Consider the following 23,904-nt stretch of genomic DNA (forward strand, 5'->3'; position numbering starts at 1 on the left):
AAAGCCGGCTACAGAGACAGAGCCGACAGTAAGCTCGCAGCTCGGGGTTACCTTGAACTGGTCGCAGGCTCTGTGAGCTCGGAGCGCGGCCGGAGGTCAGGCAGACGGGAGTAACTGGGCGCTGTTCTCTGAGGGCGCACTGAGGAGTGGGGCCCCCGGCTCTCGGCTCCTCCGGGCCGGAGACCAGGAGGCCGCCATTTGTATTCCTGTCCTCCGGAACTCCATGGAAAGTGCTCAGGGAACAAACGCTCCTGAAAGCAAACCCGAGCGGATTAGTCAGCCTGGGCCCCTGGTAAGGGCAGTGCAATTCTGCCTGGGGAAAAGACACTTGAGAATCACTACACCAGGCCCCTCCCCCAGAAGATCAACAAGAAATCCAGCCAAGACCAAGTTCACCTACCAAGGAGTGCGGTTTCAATACCAAGGAGAGCAACAGAATTCCAGAGGAGGAGAAAGCAAAGCACGAACTCATGGCTTTCTTCCTATGATTCTTTAGTCTTGCAGTTAATTTAATTTTTTTTTCTTTTTCATTTTTTTCTCTTCTTCTGCTAAAATTTTTTTTTAACTTTTACCCTTTTCTTTTTTAATGTTTTTTAACTAGTTTATCTAATATATATTTTTTCTTTTTATACTTTTCTTTATTCATTTTCTTTTTAAAATTCTTTTCTTTTTTTTTTCTTTCTTTCTTTCTGAACCTCTTTTTATCTCCTTTCTCCCCCCTCACGATTTGGGATCTCTTCTGATTTGGTTAAAGCATATTTTCCTGGGGTTGTTGCCACCCTTTTAGTATTTTACTTGCTCCTTCACATACTCTTATCTTAAAATGACAAGGTGGAAAAATTCACCACAAAAAAGAGAACAAGAGGCAGTACTGAAGGCTAGGGACCTAATCAATACAGACATTGGTAATATGTCAGATCTAGAGTTCAGAATGACGATTCTCAAGGTTCTAGCTGGGCTCGAAAAAGGCATGGAAGATATTAGAGAAACCCTCTCGGGAGATATAAAAGCCCTTTCTAGAGAAATAAAAGAACTAAAATCTAACCAAGGTGAAATCAAAAAAGCTATTCAACAAAAATGGGGGCTCTCACTGCTAGGATAAATGAGGCAGAAGAAAGAATTAGTGATATAGACGACCAAATGACAGAGAATAAAGAAGCTGAGCAAAAGAGGAACAAACAGCTACTGGACCATGAGGGGAGAATTCGAGAGATAAGTGACACCATAAGATGAAACAACATTAGAATAATTGGGATTCCAGAAGAAGAAGAAAGAGAGAGGGGAACAGAAGGTATACTGGAGAGAATTATTGGGGAGAATTTCCCCAATATGGCAAAGGGAACAAGCATCAGAATTCAGGAGGAGCAGAGAACGCCCCTCAAAATCAATAAGAATAGGCCCACACCCCGTCACCTAATAGTAAAATTTACAAGTCTTAGTGACAAAGAGAAAATCCTGAAAGCAGCCCGGGAAAAGAAGTCTGTAATATACAATGGTAAAAATATTAGATTGGCAGCAGACTTATCCACAGAGACCTGGCAGGCCAAAAGAGCTGGCATGATATATTCAGAGCACTAAATGAGAAAAACATGCAGCCCAGAATATTAAATAGAGATCTCATTCCTAGTCTTCCCTTTATTGTTTATCTAGGTAGATCCTGTGGTTTTTAGATCCTGGGACTTCCTTTCCTTGGATTACTTTATTATTCTGATGCAGAACAATCTCAAGTAATTTCCTTAGAAGAGATGCTAAGAGGCAAACTTTCTGTCTTTTCATGTCTGAAAAGAGCACATTTCACATTCGAGTCTAGGCTTAAATGGTTTTAAACAATAATGACAAGTTTAATTTTGCAAAACTATAATGGTTATTAATTAGAATATGTCAGTTAATATAGCTTCAGATATATTTTTAAAAAATAAAATATAATGAGATATGATTCCCTATTATAGTGGAAGATCTCCTTCAGCAAATGGTCAATTAAATAGATAAAAGATAAATTCGTGACTCTGAATTACAAATTATGGAAACTACAGGCATCAAGAATATACACTTATTTATGCATAAAAAAAGCATATATGACCAAATTATAAGTAAGTTATGAAGATCAAATATGAGATAGATTTGGAAATTTGGGAGGGAAAATGAAATAGAGGATCAGCAATGTCAAAGGTTGTATCTTTGAAACTAATGAAAAACAGATTATCTTCTGGAAGGACTAATCAAGAGAAAAAGAGAAAAATTATAAAGAGTATCTAGAATGAAAAAAGGGATATATTGCATGGTATAGAGAGTGAAAAGTAATACGAATAACATCAGCTTTATGAGACTACAATGGAAAACTTAAAATTTTAAGAAAAAAGAAATTGAAAACCTGAACAGAATTCTTAGTATTAAAAAAATAGTAATATTTACCTATAAAAGAAATAACTGGCCCAGATGGCTTTGTTAGTTCTAGCAAATAATCAAAAGTAATTCCAAATATGTATTTTATATCATATGATTTTGGGATATATCTAAAACATAAGATTGATTAATCATCTAAAGTAATTAATTATATTTACATATTAAAGAAAATCTCATGATAACTTCAAATGCTGATAAAGAATTTGATAAAACAGGATAAAACTATTCATAGAAGATAGATACTAATTTGATACAGCAGTTAGTCTAAAATGGTCCCCCATAATCCACTTTTTAAAAAGAATTATTTATTTATTTATTCATTCATTCATTCATTTAATTAATTTATTTGGAGAGAACACAGCACAGGGAGCAGCAGGCAGAGGGGGAGGGAAAAGCAGGCTTCTCATTGAGCAGTGAGCCTGATGCAGGGTTCAATCCCAGGACCCTGAGATCAGTACTGGGGCTGAAAGCAGATGTTCAACTGACTGAGCCACCTGGACCAGACATCCCTGATCCCTACCTTCGGGTTTTCGTGCACTTATATAATTACTTCTTATAATGTATTGGGCTACAATAAGATATTGTGGAAATAACATTACATGATTTAAAGGCTGTCATAAAAACATTTTGTCTCCTGCTTTGCTATCTCTTGGATCGCTCACTCTAATGGCAGCCCACTGTTACATCATGAGGGCATTCAAGCAGTCTTACAGAGAAGTCTATGTGGAAAGGATCTAAAGTTTCCATCTAACAAGCACCAACTTGCCAGCCATATGAATTGGCCATTTTGGAAGCTGATTCTCCAACTCCAATCTAGGTGCTTAGAGCCCTGATTGACATTTTGACCATATTCATGGTTGATATTTTGAATACATCTTTATGAGAAGCCTGAATCATACTCCTAAGGTGCTCCAAGATTCATACCCCATAAGTAATATGAGATAATATATTTTATTGTTGCTTTGAGACATTCTTTTTTTTATTATAAATAAGAAGATTATTTAAATAAAATGCTTGACATGAAGGGAAAACTACCTGGAATTCATTTTCTTTTAGAGTAATTTATCCTTAAAGACAGATTGCCCTACATGTAATAGATATATATAATAAAGTTATAAAATCATTCTTGGTTTTATAATGATAAATGAAAAACATTAAAATACTCCAATTGAACAAGATAGGCAAGGATTTTGATGTTCTTTTTGTTAACTGTTGTTAAACACTGAGAGCAAAATAACTTACTAGAATATAAATATAAGAGCTGAATGAGCATAGCACTAATGGAGAAAGAGGGTATTTTCACAGAACCAGTATTTTTAGGTCATTCCATCTCCTTTTGATGTTAATCAAAATACACAATTGGCCATTTACTTTTACAAAATGTAATACACTTGTGCACATACACAGTTACCTTATGTACAAAAAATGAATGGGGAAAGGGAAAAATGAAAGAATAGAGAAAACTACATTGTAGTAGAAATGTGGTGGAACCAAATTGTGGTTTTCTATTGAAAATATTTTTTGGTCTGGAGGAAGGGGTTTTGAAGTAGCAGGTTTCCTTTTTAGTAGACACTTCCTATCTGATGCAGGAACACATCAATTCTATCTCCATTCTCCATTTCCAACAGTGCAGATGTGTCTGTTTCATAGACTGGCTGCTCATCAAATCTGATCAACCTCATCACAAATGCTATCATTTACAAAAGGCTTTCATTAGTTTACTAAGTAGTATAGTCCTCTTAATTTTAAACTACACCACAGAACCATCCTGCCCCACCACCTTCAAATCAGTATGATCACTATTCTCAGTCTGGGCTCCTTCCTTTACTTTATTGTAGGCCATGGCATGTGCTAGAGGGTCCTCAGCTGCTACTTTATAAAGAGGTAGCAGTTCTGCACCAAAGGAGCACAGAAGCAGCACCAGAAGTGGCAGAAAAAGGAGGTGGCAACAATATTAAGGAACTAATTTTTAAAGTAACTTGTTATACTGCAATAGATAAATTAGATACCTGATAAATGTTTTATAAAAACTTACAGTATTCCTCAGATACAATAATGAAATATTAAAATGCTCAATTTAAATAAAAAATAAAATGAGGAATCCTGATATCACTTGTTTTTAATATATATTTAAAAAGTTCTAGCCAGAGGTGCCTGGGTAGCCAGTTGGTTAAGGATCTTCCTTTGGCTCCAGTCATGATCCTGGAGTCCTGGGATAGAGCCCCATGTCAGGCTCTCTGCTCAATAGGGAGCCTACTTCTCTTTCTCTCTCGCAAATAAACAAACAAAATCTTAAAATTTTTAAAAAAAATGTTCTAGCTAGCCCAGAAGGAGAGGGGACAGTTTTCTGTTGGAATTATTGGGTTGAGAGGAGTGTAGTGGTTCCCCCACTATGGTGTGGGGCAACAACTGATATCAGTTTATTCCAAAGAAGGGGAGTTATCTGGCAAAATTGTAACTGCCTGCTGTGTTCAAGGCTTCCATTTGACCAGATATTGTGAACTTTGTTCAACTTTTGCAACAAAAACAGCACTATGCTGTCAGTCAATTGGCAGGGCATCAAACCATTGCTAGGTGTTGGGGTATGAAGAGAGTGTGCCTTGAATTCCCAGAATTCAAGATGGTGTGACTCACAGTTCCATCCAGAGTGCTTTTGGAGATAAGTGTTGTGAAACTCAATGTTTCCACCAACCAAACCCTCACACCATTGGAAACACAGAATGAACACAGCACAGAAGTGTTATGTCTTCTGCTCTGCCCTGGCTGCTTTGGCCTTACCAGTCCTGGTTGCATTTAAAGTCATCATATTGAGGAAGTTACTGAATTTCCTTTGGTGGCTGAAAATAAAGTTGAAAGCTAAGAGATGACTATGGAGTCTACTTTGCCTCTTAAGAAACTTAGGGCCTGGGCACCTGGGTGGCTCAGTGGGTTAAAGCCTCTGCCTTCAGCTCAGGTTATGGTCTTGGGGTCCTGGGATCAAGCCCCGCATCGGGCTCTCTGCTCAGCTGGGAGCCTGCTTCCTCCTCTCTCTCTGCCTGCTTCTCTGCCTACTTGTGATCTCCGTCTATTAAATAAATAAATAAAATCTTTAAAAAAAAAAAAAAAGAAAGAAACTTAGGGCCTAGAATGATATTGTAAAGTTCCATGTGTTTCAGCACACAGAAGCTGCAAAAGCAAAATGAGAAGTGGTCATTGTATGCAGAGCAGGGGGCTCTGAATCATCACTGAAGACAAGTGTCATCAAGGTTTTCAGAAACATCTTGAGAATTACTCTGCTTAATGTAAGCAAACTGAACATTTTGAAAATTACTCCTGGTGGGATGTGGAATGTTTCTACATTTGGACTAAAAGTGCTTCCTCTGGTTGTGGTGCAAAAACAATGAATACTGTTATGCTGAAAATTAATTAATTAATTTATTAAATTTTTAAAAATGTCAAAAAAAAGGTTCTTTCTCTAAGATATATTATTTACCCTCAGGAGTAAATACAATCTTCTATCCACACAATTTTTAAAACAGACCTTAACAGAATCTCAGAAATCACAAAGATCCAAAGATCCCTCTTAGAACAACACAAAAATTTTATCATAGAGTCTTAAAGAAGAATCCACTGAAAAATCTGAGAATGATGTTTGAAGCTAAAGTCATATTCAAGGACTGTAAACCAGAACAGCACTCTTCATCAGGCCAAAAATCACAATCTCTGGGTAGATAAAGTTGTGGCAGCACTAGAAGCCAAATCAGATGAGGAGGGGTTCTAGGCAAGTAACCACCAGTAGGGAAGAAATAGAAGAAGGTTACAGGTGTTAAGAAGCAGAATAACTCTTTGGTGGGAAAAAGGGTTGCAGTTGCCAAGAAACTAGCAACTGGAAAGATGCCAGCAGAAAAGACCCACCATTGAAAAAAAGCAGCCTGCTGCAAAAACTTAATTTATTCCATAAAAGTCAAATAATCTTGGGTAGCTAATTTTGCATAAAGAGGTTGTGAAAAAAAAAAAGGGAGAAAAACATATGGATAGTGAAATAAGTAAAAACTTTATAGATGAAAATTTGTCTTGATGGTTAAGGTGAAGAAAATTCTATAAATGATTACAACTAATAACAGAATTTAGTAAGTTAATCACATAAGATATCAAAGCACTGATTTTGCCAATTCAAGATGGCAACATAGGAAGATCATGAATTCACCTTCTCCCTGACTGACACCTTGAATCTATAGCTATAAGTCCCTCTGAAAAAAACTAAAACTTTGAAAGCAACTATTATACATTGGGCATACTATTAAAAAAATATATCAAAGAAACTGTGATACAATCCCACCATAAACCCACCTTTTTTTTTTTTTTTTTGAGAGACAGAGAGAGAAAGAGAGAATAGGGTGGGGGGGTAGGGGGAAAGGGAGAGAATCTTAAGCAGACTCCATGTTGAGTATGGAGCCTGATGCAGGCCTCAGTTTCATGACCCTGAGATCATGATGTGAGTCAAAATCAAGAGTTAGAGGCTTAGCCAACTAAGCCATCCAGGTGCTCCAACTCCTATCTATAGTACAGGAGGAAACTAAAAACTCAGAGCTTCTCCCATGGAATGAAGGCTTTGAACCCCACATCAGGAACCCCAATTTTAAGAACCTTATGAGAAATCTCCCCAAACATCTAGCTTTGTAAAGAAACAGCTTACTTCAGTGATGGCTAGAAGGGCATAGTGATCTGAGAAATGGCTCTTTTTTTTTTTTTTAAGATTTTATTTATTTATTTGACAGAGATCACAAGTAGGCAGAGAGGTAGGCAGAGAGAGAGGAGAAGGCAGGCTCCCCACAGAGCAGAGAGCCCGATGTGGGGCTTGATCCCAGGGATCTGGGATCATGACCTGAGCCAAAGGCAGAGGCTTTAACTCACTGAGCCACCCAGGCACCCCCTGAGAAATGGCTCTTTTTATTTTTTATTTATTTTTTTTAATTTTTTATTTTTTATGAACATATATTTTTATCCCCAGGGGTACAGGTCTGTGAATCACCAGGTTTACACACTTCACAGCACTCACCAAAGCACATACCCTCCCCAATGTCCATAATCCCACTCTCTTCTCCCAAACCCCCTCCCCCCAGCTCTTAAAAGACACCCACACACTTGGAGTTACTCATCCCAGAGCCCAGTTCAGAAGCAGCTGATCATGCCCACACTTAGGAAAAGCAGCTCATTTCTAAAGCATCAACCTGATGGGCAAGCATCTAAATTAGGATCTAGGGGTTTTCTGGGAAAATCTCCAGAGACAAAGCCTGGTAGGTACCTTCTATGCATACCATCTTCTTTCCCCAAATCCTAGGCTTTCCCCTCAACCCTTACTTCAGAGTGCTATCTTTATGCTTCCCCCTCTGCCTTGCTCCAACCAACAGCTGCCATCTGAGCACTGTATCTCTCCCCCTGCCATGCTCCATAGTGCCACTATCTCCCAGAGGTGTTTTGGTTTTATGTCTAGTGCTCTGGTTTTTGGAGCTGCAGCTCAGGAGATACCCAGTGATTGCCTGGAGTTAGAGGCCAAAGGGAGTTGCATTTCTGAGTCCTAGAGACTATAGCTAATTGGAGAAACAGCTCTTAACAGGCTGTCATCAAGGCATTGCACAGATAGCAGGATAAAACACCGATGTAAACTTTTTTTTTTTTAAAGATTTTACTTATTTATTTGACAGAGAGACAGATCAGAAGTCAGTAGAGAGGCAGGCAGAGAGAGAGGGAAGCAGGCTACCTGCTGAGCAGAGAGCCCAATGTGGGACTTGATCCCAGGACCCTGCCAAAGGCAGAAGCTTTAACCCACTGAGCCACCCAGGTGCCCCACCCATGTAGAGTTTTTGTGAAATAGGCCAATTTTCTTACTTGGAAGCTTCGATCTGAGGAGCAATTCCCTCAAGCCCCAATTTTCATGACTGATTCACAAGGGACAGCTCCAGAACACCTGGCTCTGGTGGCCAGTGGGGCTTATGCTTGCAGTCCCAAAGGATTATATATATATTTGCATACTTTCTAAACTGGTACCTCAGGCCTGGCTTACATCAGCCTGAATCTAAGTGCTGAGATCCTCCAGTGACAAAATGAGACAGAGGACTGTGTCCCAAACAAAAGCACAGGACAAAATTACAGCAAGACAGATAAACAAAACAGAGATAAGTAATATGCTGAGGGAAAAAATTTAATGTAATGGTTATAAAGATACTCAACTGGAGGAAAGAGGGGAGGACCCCAGTGAAACCCTAAACAAAGAGAGAAGAATGTAAAAAAAAAAAAGAAAAAGAAAGAACTAATGATGAAGAACTCAGTACTTGAAATTACAAATTCTGTAGGGGCATTTTGGGGGCTCAGTCAGTAAAACTCATGTGGTGATCTCACAGTTGTAAGATTAAGCTCTGAGTAAGACTCTGAGCTCAGTGTAGAGTTGGCTTTGGATTCTTTTTCCCCTCCTCTGACCCTTCCTGCTCTTACCGTCGGTCTCTGAAATGAATAAATAAAATCTTTAATAGAAATACTGTAAATGGAATAAAAAATAGACTAGAGAATACAGAAAAACAGATCAGCAACCTGACAGTAAATAAAAACAATCAAGCAGAACAGGAGAAAAAAAAAATCAAAAAATGAGAATGGACATAAGGAAACTCAGTAATAGCATTCACATTATAGGGATCCCAAAAGAGAAAAGAGGGAAGAAGATATACCTAAAGATAATAATAGGTGAAAATGCCCTCAATCTGAGGAAGGAAACAGATATCCAGTTCCAGGATGCACATAGAACCCCCAACAAAATCAACCCAAGGAGGTTCCCTCCAAGACACATATTAATTGAAAGGGCAAAAACTAGTGATAAAGAGAATTTGTTAAATAGTAAGAGAAAACAGTTACATACAAGGGAAACCCTATAACACTGAAATTCTGTCAGCTGATTTTTCAGCATAAACTTTGCAGGCCAGAAGAGAGTGGCAGGATATATTCAAAGGGCTGAAAGGGAAAAACCTGAAACCAAGAATACTCTTTCCAACATGGTTATCATCCAGACTAGAACAAGAGATAAAGAGTTTTACAAACAAACAAAAGTTGGAGGAATTAGAAAAATTGGAAGTGTAAAAGCAATAAAGTTGAGTATATCTATAAAAACCAGTAAAGGGATTTATAAAATTAAAGACACAAAGTATGACAAAATATACTTAAAATGCGGGATGAGGGAGAAAAATAAAAATATAGTGCTTTTAGAATGGTTCCAGACTTAAATGACCAAATGATATAGACTGCTGTATGTATAAGATATTATTTATTAACCTAATGGCAAGCACAAATAAAAAACTGGTAACAGATATGCAAAAAAAAAAAAAAAAGAAAGAAAGAAATCCAAGTATATCAGTAATGAAAGACAGCAAATCATGAAAGGAGGAAGCAAGAGAAGAAATATAACTACAAAAACAATAATAAAACTAGTAACAAAATGGCAATAAGTACATTCCCATCAATAATCTGAATGTAAATGAACTACTGCTCCAATCAAAAGACATAGGAAGAAGGGATAGATTAAAAAAATCAAAAAACAAAAAACCAAGCCCCATTTATATACTGCCTACAAAAGATTTATTTCAAACTGAAAGACAATGGAGGGGTGGGTGTGCCTGGGTGGCTCAGTGGGTTAAGCCTCTGTCTTCAGCTCAGGTCATGGTCTCAGGATCCTGGGATTGAGCCCCGCATTGGGCTCTCTGCTTCCCCCTCTCTCTCTGAATGCCTCTCTTCCTACTTGTGATCTCTGTCTGTCAAATAAGTTAATAAAATCTTAAAAAAAAAAAAAGAAAATGGAGGGATGGTAAAGCATTTATCATGCCTGTGAGAGTGAAAAGGAAGCCAGGGTAGCAACATTTATATATGGCAAAATAGACTTTAAAACAAAGACTGTATCAAGAGATAAAGAAGGACATTATCATAATGTCCTTAATAATCATAAAGAGACAATCCAGTGTAAAGATAATAGCAATTGTAAAAATTTATCCATCCAGTATGAGAGCACCCAAATATATGAAGCAGCCATTAAATAAGATAAAGAAAGCAATTAACAGTGATAAATAATAGGACACTTTAACACCCCACTTACATCAATGGATAGATATTCCACACAGAAAATAAAAAACAAGACAGTGCTTTAAGTGACATATTTTACCAGATGAATCTAACAAATATATTCAGAATATTGCATCCTAAAACAGCAGAATACACATTCTTTTCAAGGACACATGGAATATTTGCCAGAATGAATTACATATTAACCTGCAAAACAGGCCTCAAATTCCAAAAGATCAAAGTCATACAATGCAGCTTTTTTTATCACAATGCTATGAAATTAGAAATCAACTGCAAGAAAAAATCTAGAAAAAACAACAATACAAAGAGGTTAAATATCATGCTACTAAACAAGGATTAAGGCAAACAAGAAATCAAAGAGGAAGTACAGAATACATGGAGATAAGTGATAATGAAAACAAAATGGTCCAAAATCTTTGAGATGCAGCAGAAGTGGTTCTAAGAGGGAGGTTTATAGCAATATAGGCTTACCTCAAAAAGCAAGAAAAATCTCAAATGAACAACCTAACCTTACATTTAAAGGAGCTAGAAAAGGAAGAACAAACAAAACACCAAAACAGTAGAAGGAAAGAAATAATAAAGATTAGAGAAGAAAAAAATTAAATAGAAATTAAACCAAACCAGTAAAACATGTCAATGAAACCAGGAGTTGGTTCATTGAAAAGATCAACAAAATTGACAAAGCTTTATTCAGTTAAAAAGGAAAGGAAAGGAAAGAAGAAAGGAAAGGAGAAAGAAAGAGGAAAAGAGAGGAAGGAAGGAAGGAGAAAGAAAGAAAGAAACTCAATATCAGAAATGAAAATGAATAACATCAAAAACCACAGAACTACAGTGGGTTTTAAGAGAATGTTATAAAAGTCTATATGCCAACAAATTGGACAACCTAGAAGAAATATACAATCTCCCAAAACAGAAACAGAAATAGAAAATTGAACAGACAAATTATCAGCAATGAAGTTGAATCAGTAATAAAAAAACTCCCAACAAACAAAAGTTCAGGACCAGACAGCTTTACAGGTAAATCCTATCAAAGAGTGAATACCTGCTATTCTCAAATTATCAAAAATTAAAATGGAATGAAAGCTTTCAAATTTATTCTATGAAACCAGTAATAGCCTGATACCAAAACCAGGTAAGACACTAAAGTAAAAGGGAACTATGGGCCAACATCCCTGATGAACACAGATGCAAAAATCCTCAACAAAATATTAGCAAACTGAATCCAACGATATATTTAAAAAATCATTCACTACGATCAAATGGAATTTATTCTCAGGATGCAAGTGTGGTTCAATATTTGCAAATCAATAAAAATAATACATCCTATCACTAAGAGAAAGGATAAAACCATATTATCATTTAAATAGATGCAGAAAAAGCATGTGACAGAGTACAACATCCATTCATGACAAAAACTCTCAACACAGTAGGTTCAGAGGGATCATACCTTAACATTATAAAGACCATACCACAAACAATATCATACTCAATGGTAAAAAAAAAAAAAAAAAAGACAGATATTTCTCTAAGATCAGAAACAACACAAAGATGTCCACTCTCACCACTTTTATTCAACAGAACCCTAGAAGTCCTAGCCCCAGCAATCACACAAGATGTAGTAAAAAGAATCCAAATAGGTTAGGAAGTAAAACCTTTAGTATTTACAGGTGATTGCAAAAGTTTTCTGTTGAATTTTCTAAGAAGTCAATAGAAAAACTTCTAAAACTGATAAATGAATTCAGGAACGCCGTAGGATAAAAAAAAAAATCAATACACAAAAATTTGTTCCATCTTTATACACTAAAAATCAAGTAGCAGAAAAGAGAAATAAAAACAATTACATCTATGATTGTACCAAAAAATTTTACCAAATTGTATAATTTACAATTCATACCAAAAAATTCCATTTAAATTGTACCAAAAATTGTACCTAGGAATAAACTCAACCAAGGAGGGAAAAGACACACTCTGAAAACTATAAAATACTGATAAAAGAAATTGAAGATAGCATAAAGATATTCCATGTCCATGAACTGGAAGAATATTGTTAAAATGTTTATGCTATCCAAAGCAATTTACAAACTGAATGTAATCCCTATCAAAAAACCAACATCAATGTTCATGAAACTAGAAAAAAAAATCCTAAAATTTGTATGGAATCAAAAAAGATCTTGATTAATTCAAGCAATCTTGAAAAAGAAGGCCAAAACTGGAGGGATCACAATCCCAGTTTTCAAAGCTGTATTTCAAAGCTGTAGTAGTTAAGATATTATGGTACTAGCACAAAAAATATACACACAGATCAGTGGAACAGAATAGAGAACTCAGAAATAAACTCACAAATATATGGTCGATTAATCTTTGACAAAGGAGGAAAGAATATTCACTGGGAAAGACCGTCTCATCCACAAATAGTGCTGGGAAAACTGGACAGCCACATGCAAAATAATGAAATTAGATCACATTCTCATTCTATACACAAAAATAAACTCAAAATGGAATATGGACCTAAATGTGAGACATTAAACCATAAAATCCTAGGAGAGAGCATACACAGTAATTCCTCTGACTTTGGCCATAACAATATTTTTCTAGATAGGTCTACCAATAAAGGGGAAAAAATCAAAATTAAACTATTGGGATTACATCGAAATATAAAACTTCTGCACAACAAAGGAAATAGTCAACAAAACGAAAAGATAACCTATTGAATGGGAGAAGATATTGTAAATAATTTATCTGATAAGGGGTTAATATAGAAAAAATATAAAAAGTTTACACAACTCAACACCAAAAACAAACAAACAAAACCCAAATAATTCAATTAAAAAATCAGCAGAGAACATGAACACACACATATAGATGGCTAACAGACAAATGAAAAGTTGCTCAATATCATGAATCATCAGGGAAATTCAAATCAAAACCACAAGGAGATATCAACTCACACCTGTCAGAAGGTTAAAATTAAAAACACAAGAAAATAACAATTGTTGGCAGGAATGCAGAAAAAAAGGAATACTCATGCATTGTTGGTGGGAATGCAACCTGGAAAGCAGTACAGATGTTCTTCAAAAAATTAAAAATAAAATTACGATATGTTCCAGTAATTTTAGTACTGAGTATTTACCCTAAGAATACAAAAACAGTAATTTGAAAATATGTAAGATATTTGAATCCCTATGTTTATAGTAGCATTATTTACAATAGCCAAACTATGGAAGCAACTCAATAGTCATGGATAGATGAATGGATAAGATGGGACACACATACACACAATGAAATATAACTCAGCTATAAAAAAGAATGAACTCTTGCTGTTTGCAACAACATGGATGGACCAAGAGGATATAGTGTTAAGTGAAATAAGTCAGGGAAAGACAAATAGCATATGATTTCAGTCATCTGTGGAATTTAAGAAACAAAAGAAAAAAAGAGACTCTTAAATATAGAGAACTGGTGGTTACCAGAGGTGTGGTAGTTTGGGATGGGTGAAATAGGTGAAGGGGATTAAGAATAGGTTTATTGTGATGAGCAATGAGTAATGCATAAAATATCTGAATCACTACATTTTATAACTGAAACTAGTATAATATTGTATGATAATTATATTGGAATAAACCAAAATAAATAGGCCACTTGGACAAACACACTGTTTAAATGACAACCAGTGCTACGGCAAGGTTAAAAAACAAGTTTTATTTTTGACACTAGACAAATTCTTTCGAGACTGGAAAAACTGTTTCATTTAATGCATAGAGACTGAAGAGTCAAGCAAAATGAAGAAAGAGAGGAATATGTTCATACACTATGGAGTATTATGCCTCCATCAGAAAAGATGAATACCCAACTTTTCTATCAACATGGATGGGACTGGAAGAGATTATGCTGAGTGAAATAAGCCAAGCAGAGAGAGCCATTTATCATATGGTTTCACTTATTTGTGCAGCATAACAAATAACATGGAGGACATGGGGAGATGGAGAGGAGAAGGGAGTTGAGGGAGATTGGAAGGGGAGATGAACCATGAGAGACTATGGACTCTGAAAAACAATCTGAAGGTTTTGAAGGGGTGGGGGGTGGAAGGTTGGGGGAGCCAGGTGGTGGGTATTATGGAGGGCACATATTGCATGGAGCACTGGGTGTGGTACATAAACAATGAATTCTGTTACACTGAAAAGAATTTTTTTTAAAAAAAAGTATAAAAAAAGAGAGGAATATGTTCATATATATATGTATATAAAACCTCAGAAAAAATTAATGAAATAAGTATAATAATTTACCTGATATAGAGTTCAAAGTTATGGTTAAAAGATTTGCTGAACTTCGGTGAAAAACTGATAGGCACAATGAGAACTTCAACAAAAAGACAAAATAACATCATATAGTGTACGAAATAGAATTTACAGAATTGAAGAATAAAATAATGGAACTGATAAATATAGTAAAGTAGTATGACAGAAGACTAGATGAAGAAGAAGTTAATGACCTCAAATTTAAGGCAGTAGAAGTCTCCCAATTAGAATGGGGAGAAAAAAATTAATGACAGCTTAAAGGACTAAGACATCCATTGGGCTAGCACTCACATTATAGGGGACTGAGAAGACACAGAGAAAGGGCAAAAAAAATTTATTTAAAGAAATAAACACTGAAAACTTCACTAACTTCACTAATTAAAATGTCAGAAGATTAAGAGAATCTTAAAAAAAAAAAAAAAAAAGATAAACAGCTTGTTACATCCAAGGGAAGCTCTGTAAAATCATTAGTAGATTTTCCAGCAGAAATTTTGCAGACAGGGAAGAAAGTGGAAAGGTTTATTCAAAGTGCTCAAAGAAAAAAAAATTAACTAAGAATACATTATACAGCAAGATTATCATTCATAATTCAAGGAAATATAAAGAACTTTATAGGTAAGTAAAAAGTGAAGGTATTCATCAAGATTAAACTACACTTACAACGAATTTTAAACAACCTCTAAGTCGAAAAGAACATGTGCTAATGAGTAACAGGAAAACATATGAATGTATAATCTCATATGGTAAAGGTAAATATATAGTAAAACTAAGGAATTAATCATTTAAAAAGCTGGTAAGGGAGGGTTAAAATACAAGTAAAAAATAACTTTATAGTAATAATTTGAGGGATGCAGAAGATAAAGATACAAAATGTGACCTCAAAAACCTAAAATGTAGACAAGAGTAAACATATACAGCTTTAAAATGTGTTCAAACTTATATAGTTATCAACCCAAACCCAAAGCAAAAACCAATATGCAAAAGCAAGAGAAAGGTCTCTAAGTACACCATTAAAGAAAGTCATCATACCACAAAGGAAGAGACAAGAAGGAAACAAAGAGGAACTACAAATCAGCAAGCTAACAATGAACAAAATGGCTAGAAGTACATACTTATCAATAATTACTTTAAATTTAAGTGGATTAAATTCTCCAATTTAAAAGATAGAGTGGCTGGGGCACCTGGGTGGCTCAGTCGGTTAAAGCCTCTGCCTTCAGCTCAGGTCATGATCCCAGGGTCCTGGGATCAAGCCCTGCATCAGGTTCTCTGCTCAGCAGGGAGCCTCCCCGCTCCACCACCCCAACCTACCTCTCTGCTTACTTGTGATCTCTCTGTCAAATAAATAAATAAAATCTTAAAAAAAAAAAACGATACAGTGGCTGAATGGATGGAAAAACAGGACTAATTGTATAGGGCCTATAAGAGATACACTTCAGACGTAAGGACAAACTAAAAATAAAGGGATGATATTCCATTAAAATGGAAACAAATAGCTTATGTATCTATAGTGATCTCAGACAAAATAAATTTTAAACAGACTGTAATCAGAGACAAAGAATGTCATTTCTAATAACAAAGGGGCCATCCAACAGGAATATAATATTGGAATATAACATTGGTAAATACTTATGCACTTATGATATAGCACCAAAATAAATAAATATCAGTAGATCTAAAGAGAGTAACAATGCTATAATAGGTGATTTTAATACTCTACTCGTATCAATAAATAGATCATCCAGACAGAAGATCATTAAAAAAACATTAGTCTTAAATAACACATCTGAATTGAACATATACAGATCATTCCATCCATAAGTAATAAAATACATATTCTTGTCAGTTGCACATGAAACTCTCTACAGGAGAGATCATAGGTCACAAAAAAAGTCTTGATAAACTTGAGAAACTTAATAAAACTGAAATCATATCAAGCATTTTTCCAACCACAATGATATGAAACCAGATATCAAATTATAAGAAGAAAACTGGAAAACTCATAATTATGTGGAGATTAAACAACATGCTATTGAACAACCAATGGGTCAAAGAAGACATCAAAAGAGATAAAAAAAACATTGTGAGACAAATGATAATGGAAAACAATGTAGCACAACTTATGGAATAAGCAAAGGCAGTTTTAAGGGGGACGTTCATAAAGATAAATGCCTACCTCAAGAAATAAGAAACACCTTAAATAGCCTGATTTTATACCTTGCAGAAGTAGAAAAGAACAAACAAAGCCAAAAGCAGTAGAAAAAAGAAAATAATAAAGATAGAGCAAAAATAAAATAAGAAAATATAGTAGAAAATATTAATAAAATAAGAGTTGGTCATTGGAAAGGATAAATAGCAAGGAGATCAAATTAGTAATCAAAAACCTCCTAATGATCATCATATGCCACCGCTCAGTAGTAAATTCTGCCAAACATTCAAGAAAATTAATACTAATCCTTCTCAAATTCTTCAGAAATAGAAATGAAGGGAATACTTCCAAACTCATTCAATGAGGCCAGCATTACCCATTTGGTTTTGGTAACCAAATAAGAATGCCACAAGAAAAGAAAATTATAGGCCAATACACCTAATGAACATAGGTGTGAAAATATTTGATAAAATATTAGCAACCCTAATTCAACAATCTATAAAAAGGTCCATTATAATCTAGTAGGATTTTTTACACGAATGTAAGGATGGTTTAAAATTCACAGATTAAGATAACACATTGAGTGAAGGATAAAAATACCATGGTCCTCTCAATACATACAAAGCATGTGATGAAATTCAACATCATGATAAAAACTCTCAACAAAGTGGGTATAGAGGGAATATAACTCAACATAATAAAGGTTAAATATGACAAGCCCATTGCTCCTATCATACTCAACAGGAGTCTACTCCATGATCAGGAACAAGACATACTCTATAATCAGGAACAAGATAGGATGCCCAGGCTTATTTTTATTTAACATCATATTGGAGTCCTACTGAGAGATATTAGACAATTAAAAAAAAAAGAAAAGGCATCCGAAATAGAAATGAAGGAGTAAAACTGTCACTATTTACTGATGGCATAGAAAGAAAACTGAAGACTGTTAGAATTAATAAACAAATTATTTGAGCTTTCAGGATACTAAAATGAATACACAAAATTCAGTTGCATTTTTATGTTAAAAACTATAAGGAAGAGAAACTAAGGAAATGATCCCATGAACAATTTTATCAAGGATAACATACCTAGGAAAAAATTCAATCAAGGAGTAAAAATCTATACACTGAAAGCTTTAGACATAGACTAAAAAATAAATAAATAAATAAATGAATGAATAAAATTAAAGATGTAAATAAATGGAATAATCTGTGCTCATGGAGTGGAAGAATATTGCTAAAATGTCCATATTAGCCAAGGCAATCCAAGATTTAGGGCAATCCCTATAAAAATTCTAATAGCAATTATCACAAAGCAGAATAAACAGTTCTAAAATTTTTATGGAACCAAAAAAGACCCCAAATAGCCAAGAAATCTTAAGAAAGACAAAGGTGGAAGCATCACACTATGATTTTGAACTACATTACAAAGCTATACTAGTAAAAAAATATGGCATCATCATAAAACAGACACATAGATCAATGAAACAAAATAAAAGCCCAGAAATAAACCAACATATATATGGTCAATTAATTTATGATAAAGGAGCCAAGAATATAAGATGGGAAAAGCACTATCTTGGCAATAAATGATTTTTATAAACTGAAAAGCCCTATGCAAAAGGATGAAACTGAAACCACTACATTATACAATATACAAAAATTAAATTTAAATTAATTAAGGCACTTGAATTTAAGCGCTTAGACCATTACATTCCTAGAAGAAAGCACAGTCAGCTCCTTGACACTAGTCTTATGATAGACTTTATAGATTTGACTCCAAAACGATAGCAAAAATAAAGAAGTGAGACTATATCACAGTAAAAACCTGCATAGCAAAGGAAACAATCAGCTAAATGAAAAGGCAACCTACTGAACAGGAGAAGTATTTTTCACTCATGTCCCTACCACCCAAACCCTGCTTCTGGCAACTACCAATCTCATCTCTGTATTTATGAGATTTTTCAAATTAATATTTAACATAATTGAGATATAAGGTGTTTTTCTTTCTCTGACTTATTTCACTTAGCATAATGTCCTTAAGGCCCATCCACATTGCTGCAATTGGTAAGATTCTATTATTTTTATGGTTGATTAACACTCTATTGTACACATATATCCATTTTTCTGTTCTTTTGGCGCTTAGGTGGTTTCCATAGCTGGTTAGTGTAAATAATGCTACATTAAACATGGGAAGATGCATATATCACTTGAATTTAGGGTTTTCATTTCCTTTGAATAAATACCCAGAAGTGGAATTCCTGGATTGGATGGTAATTTTATTTTCAATTTTTTGAGAAATTTCCATGCTGTTTCCCATAGCAGCTGCTCAAATTTACATTCTCACTAATAGCACACAAGGATTTCCTTCTCTCCACATCCTCTCCAACAATTGTTTTTTGTCTTTTTGATAATAGCTATTCAAAAGGTCTGAGGTGATGTCTCACTGTGATACTGGTTTGAATTTCCCTGATGATTAGCCAACCTTTGTTGGCTATTTTTATGTCTTCAAAAAACATCTTTTCAGATCTTATGTTCATTTTTCAGTGGGATTGCTTTATGCTTTTGGTCTCTCTTTTGCTATTGAGTTATGCGAATACTTTATATATCTTAGATATTAGCCCCATAAGATATATGATTTGGGGTTCAAAAAGAACCAACTTCCAGTTATAAAATAAGTCATGGGGAGTTCTGGGAAGATGGTAAACCGGGAGAATTCTGAACTCACTTTGTTCCATGGACACACTGAGACGACTGCCATATCAGAGCAAGTACCTTGAAAATGACCTGAAGACTGGCAGAACAGACTTCCCACAGTTAATTCTAAAGAGGCGGCCATATCAAAAAGGGTATGAGTGCCACACACATTATTGGAAATCAGACCCCGAAGGAGAAGAACCACAAATAGAAGGGACACCATAAGCATGAGAAGTGAGAGAATTAGACCCCATACCAGGCACTCCAGGCACGGGGACCCTGCACTGAGAGGACAGTCCCCATAACATTTAGCTTTGAAAACCAGTGGGTCTAGCTCCAGAAGTTTTTACAATCAGTGGGGGTTAACTCCTGGTACTTAAAAAATCAGCAGGCTTAGCTCTGGAAGAGCCTGAAGAAAATAGGAAACTGAATTCCTATCCCTAAAGAGACAGGCTAATAAATAACCCTGCTGAGATATAGCATCAAAGCAGCTGTTTGAAAAATGCTCGGGGTTGAAGCAGATTGATTTACTAATTTCAAAACATGCTCTGGAGGGGTAAAGATTGTTAGGAGACTTCTCTAAGAACAGAAGTGCTAGTGGGGACCACTTTTCTGCCCCCACCTCCTATATCCCAGATAGTAGGACACTTGAAGGAACCAGTGCAAACACTCTCCACCTATCTTGTTTGCACTGTTGCCCCACCCCTGAGGATCTGTCCCATCCAACTTGCCCCCTCGACAGACATCACTCCAAAGTGGCTCCTGCCCAACACATCCTGGAAGCAGCCCCAGGAGAGACTGGCACCACTCCAAAATGTGTCCTGCTGTGGGGAGAAGGGAAAATAACCACACACACACCAGTGCACCTGCAGTCCCAGCAGCTGAACTTCATAGCTAACAGGGCAGAAAGAATCCCCTGCCAATCAGTCCTAGAGTGGAAGCAGGCATGTGTTCTGGCTGTAAGCTCCACCTGCTAATGAGAGCCTCTCAAGGGACAAGGCAAGGAGAAGGCACTGCTAGTTGGTGCTCCTGCAGCCCTGGCAGATGGGCTGAGGGTAGGCCTCTGGTCTCACTGCTGACACTATCCAACTATAAGCCTGTCCTGTCCCTTACTGGCCCTATAAGAGCACAGGGGCAAAACCTTATCTAGTGTGCCCACAATAGGCAAAGTGTGAAATCACAACTGACTGAACTGAAGGCAGATGCAGCTCAAACTTAACAGAAAAGCAGATGCACCTCACATAGGAGAAACCCCTGAATCACTTGGCTCTGGTGAACTAGAGCTATAGCACTCCAGCTATTACATAGCTGTATTCTTACTATACAGAAACAACTAGAAAAATTGGGGAAATAGAGGAATATGTCCCAAATGAAAGAACGGAACAAAATCACAACAGATAAAAGGAGATAAGCAACATTCCTAAAAAATAATTCAAAGTAATGATCATACTTACTGAAGAGTAGAGGATTTCAGTGATACTTTCAACAAAGAGACAGAAAACATAAACACCAGAAATGAATAATTCAGTAACTGAAATTAAAAGACAGTACATTACAGAAAATAAATAGCAGCTTAGAGGAGGCTGAAGTGTTACCCTGGAAGACAGAGTAAACAAAGGATGTATAAGACCTTTCTGCAGGATATTTATGTATTTAAAGGCAAAAGAGTAAATTTAAACAAGTGGGAGTATGGCTTAGATGTTTTCCATTTTTCTCTCCAGACGCAATCTTAGTTCTTCTACCAATCCTGGAAGACTGAATTTACAGATTACATCAATGGGATTCCTTGAATTCTGGATTCACTCAGCATAATCTGGATTCAGGTAGAGATCAGCCAATGAGAGATACTGGCAGGAGATCAAAGAGCAAACAGATTACTCATTCATTACTTGCCCTGCTTCATTCTTCTAATGAAGGCCATAGCTTCTGTTGAGTGACTCACTCATACAACTAGAGATTTCCCCTCTGGGTTACAGTACCTAATTTCTCCATCTCACTTCTTTTACTCCTTTAGGCATAAAAGGGATACTTGTTTATGACTACTGGCTTCCCTTAATCCTGTTCAGTTATTTAAAAATATTTTTATTAGACTCAAATCAATCTACTGCTGAAGCCACTGCTTTCTTATTTCAACTGAGTTGTAATTTGTACCAATGTACTACTAGGAAATGGGACTCCAGTATTGCCTTGCTCATATGTTTAAGGAGAACATGAATTACTTTCTTGCTCTAGTAAAAGGGTATATGCAAAAGATTCACAATTACCCAGCTTAACATTGGTGGTTAAATGTTATGTAACACAGAGTGAAACTCTATGGCCCTTCATTGCTGTGATGACAAGAGAAATCATAATCATGGAAAGCACATACAAAGAAAATGAAAAATTAAATGTCTTAAATACCAACTCATTATATAGGTGGGTGAAAATTAGAACGCCGGTATATTAGCCGGTTTCTCAGGATAGTTATGACTGAGATGTAAGTCCAAGTCTTGATTATAAACACTGCAGATATCTTATACTAAATAAGGCCATTTATTTGAAAGAAATATGATTCTGAGATATGAGACAGGGCATTTGAATAGACAAACAAACTTGTGAACTTTAAATTACCCTGGAATTCCTTTACCAGCAAAGGTAGCTCCTCTTCTCCTTAAGGGGACTTGCTCTATGCATAAAAACTTCTGAAAGTTCTATCACAGAAGATGTCAACTCTCTTAAGTATCTATTACCATCACTACTTATTTCCTGTAGACTTGCAGGAGAATTAGACGCCAATATGAAGTATAGACTGGTGAAAAAAAAAATGAAAATATTCACCAAATTTGTTTAGGTAGGAATCTGAGGAACATGCATGTGGGTAGAGTCTAGTGATAGTTAGACCCAAAATAGAAAATAAGAGACTTGCTTAACCCAAGTTTGTTGCCTTTGATAAAGTCACCTAGAATTTATTGTTTAATGTGTTACACTGAACATCTAAGGATCCTATTAATAGACATCTAGGTTGGCTAATTTAAACCCAGACTCAATGGTAGATTAAACATGCTCCAGAAGAAGACAAAAGCTCAAGGAAATCAAGAGTTTGAATGGAACTACATTGAACCTGCTCAGTCACTCATTAACTTTGCTTTCATGAAAGTCTCAAAGCATTCTACCTATATGAAGGCATTAAGAAATGCACTAGTAAATTGGGAATGTAATTTCACCAAGATGGTAACATAAATCATTCCTGACGTCACTGCCTCTCACAAGAACAACTATTTATGGATGCCCTATGAAAATCCTGGAAACATATGGGTGAGGCTGAAGCAACCTCTTGCACCACAGAGAAAGAATGCATTACAAGGTTAAGTGGAAAAGCTACACACTAATCACATCACCTCCCACCAAATGAAGAGGGCTTCCCTGAGCCTACAGTTCCTTTAGTGGTAAAAAGGAGCCCAGGGTAGACATCTAGCTTCCCCACCATTGTGGATGGCTTGTTGGGAGTTCCACTCTGGTCTCTCCTCATGGATCATGGAGGAAACTGCAGGCCTTGACCACTAGGAATTGAATTGTAATGGAAAAGGGAGAGGGCTTATAGTAACCAACACTTGGAACTTAGCATACTAAGTTCCTCCTTGCAACACCCAAGTAGTATTCCCAAGCAGCAGGTTTGTTCAACTGCAGAGTCAAGATGGTGGCCAAACCTGACCAGGATAATTGATGGGGTATAAGTCAGCCTGATTGGAACTTTAAACAAAGAGCTCTGCTGGCCCTGGACCTTGGTTTGTCCCTTCACTGGGGCAGGAAAACAAAGTTGTATCCCCATTAATTGATCAGTATAGCTCTCAGCCCCACCTGTCCAGAAAGCTTTGTTGGGACACCTGGTTGGCTACTTAGCCCAGAACACTGAAGCAAAGAGATGAAAGGCAGTAATGATCATCCACACAGCAAAGCCAGTGGATCTATTTGCCTGGGGAACTTGGGGCACCATTTGGCTTAAGTCAAGATCTCAAACAGAGTGTTGCCAAACTTACAGCTTGTTCTGCCATTTTGTCAAGGGAAAAGAAGTGAACTCATAGCCCTGCCCACTGCTGAGGATAACTTTCCACCCTACCTGACCAGGAAGCCAGGCCTGAGCTCCTGAGGAATTGCTTAGGCCAGCAGCACTCAAGCAGTGAGCCCAGTCAAACTGGGCCTTGACAAAGAGTTTGGTGCATAGCTCTGTCTGATTCGCTCCCCAAATAAAGTCTTGCAAGACTTGGAGCCTGTTCTGTGTTCC

General features: G+C 36.3%; 2 pseudogenes; one reads left to right on the forward strand and one right to left on the reverse strand.

The window, feature by feature from the left end:
* Positions 1–3,965: 3,965 nt before the first annotated feature.
* Positions 3,966–4,246, reverse strand: LOC123387931 (annotated as a pseudogene).
* Positions 4,245–6,331, forward strand: LOC123387913 (annotated as a pseudogene).
* The last annotated feature ends 17,573 nt before the right edge of the window (positions 6,332–23,904 follow it).

Source organism: Mustela putorius, unplaced genomic scaffold (genome assembly GCF_011764305.1).
Source record: "Mustela putorius furo isolate JIRA1106 unplaced genomic scaffold, ASM1176430v1.1 tig00003867_pilon_pilon_pilon, whole genome shotgun sequence".
NCBI lineage: Eukaryota > Metazoa > Chordata > Mammalia > Carnivora > Mustelidae > Mustela > Mustela putorius.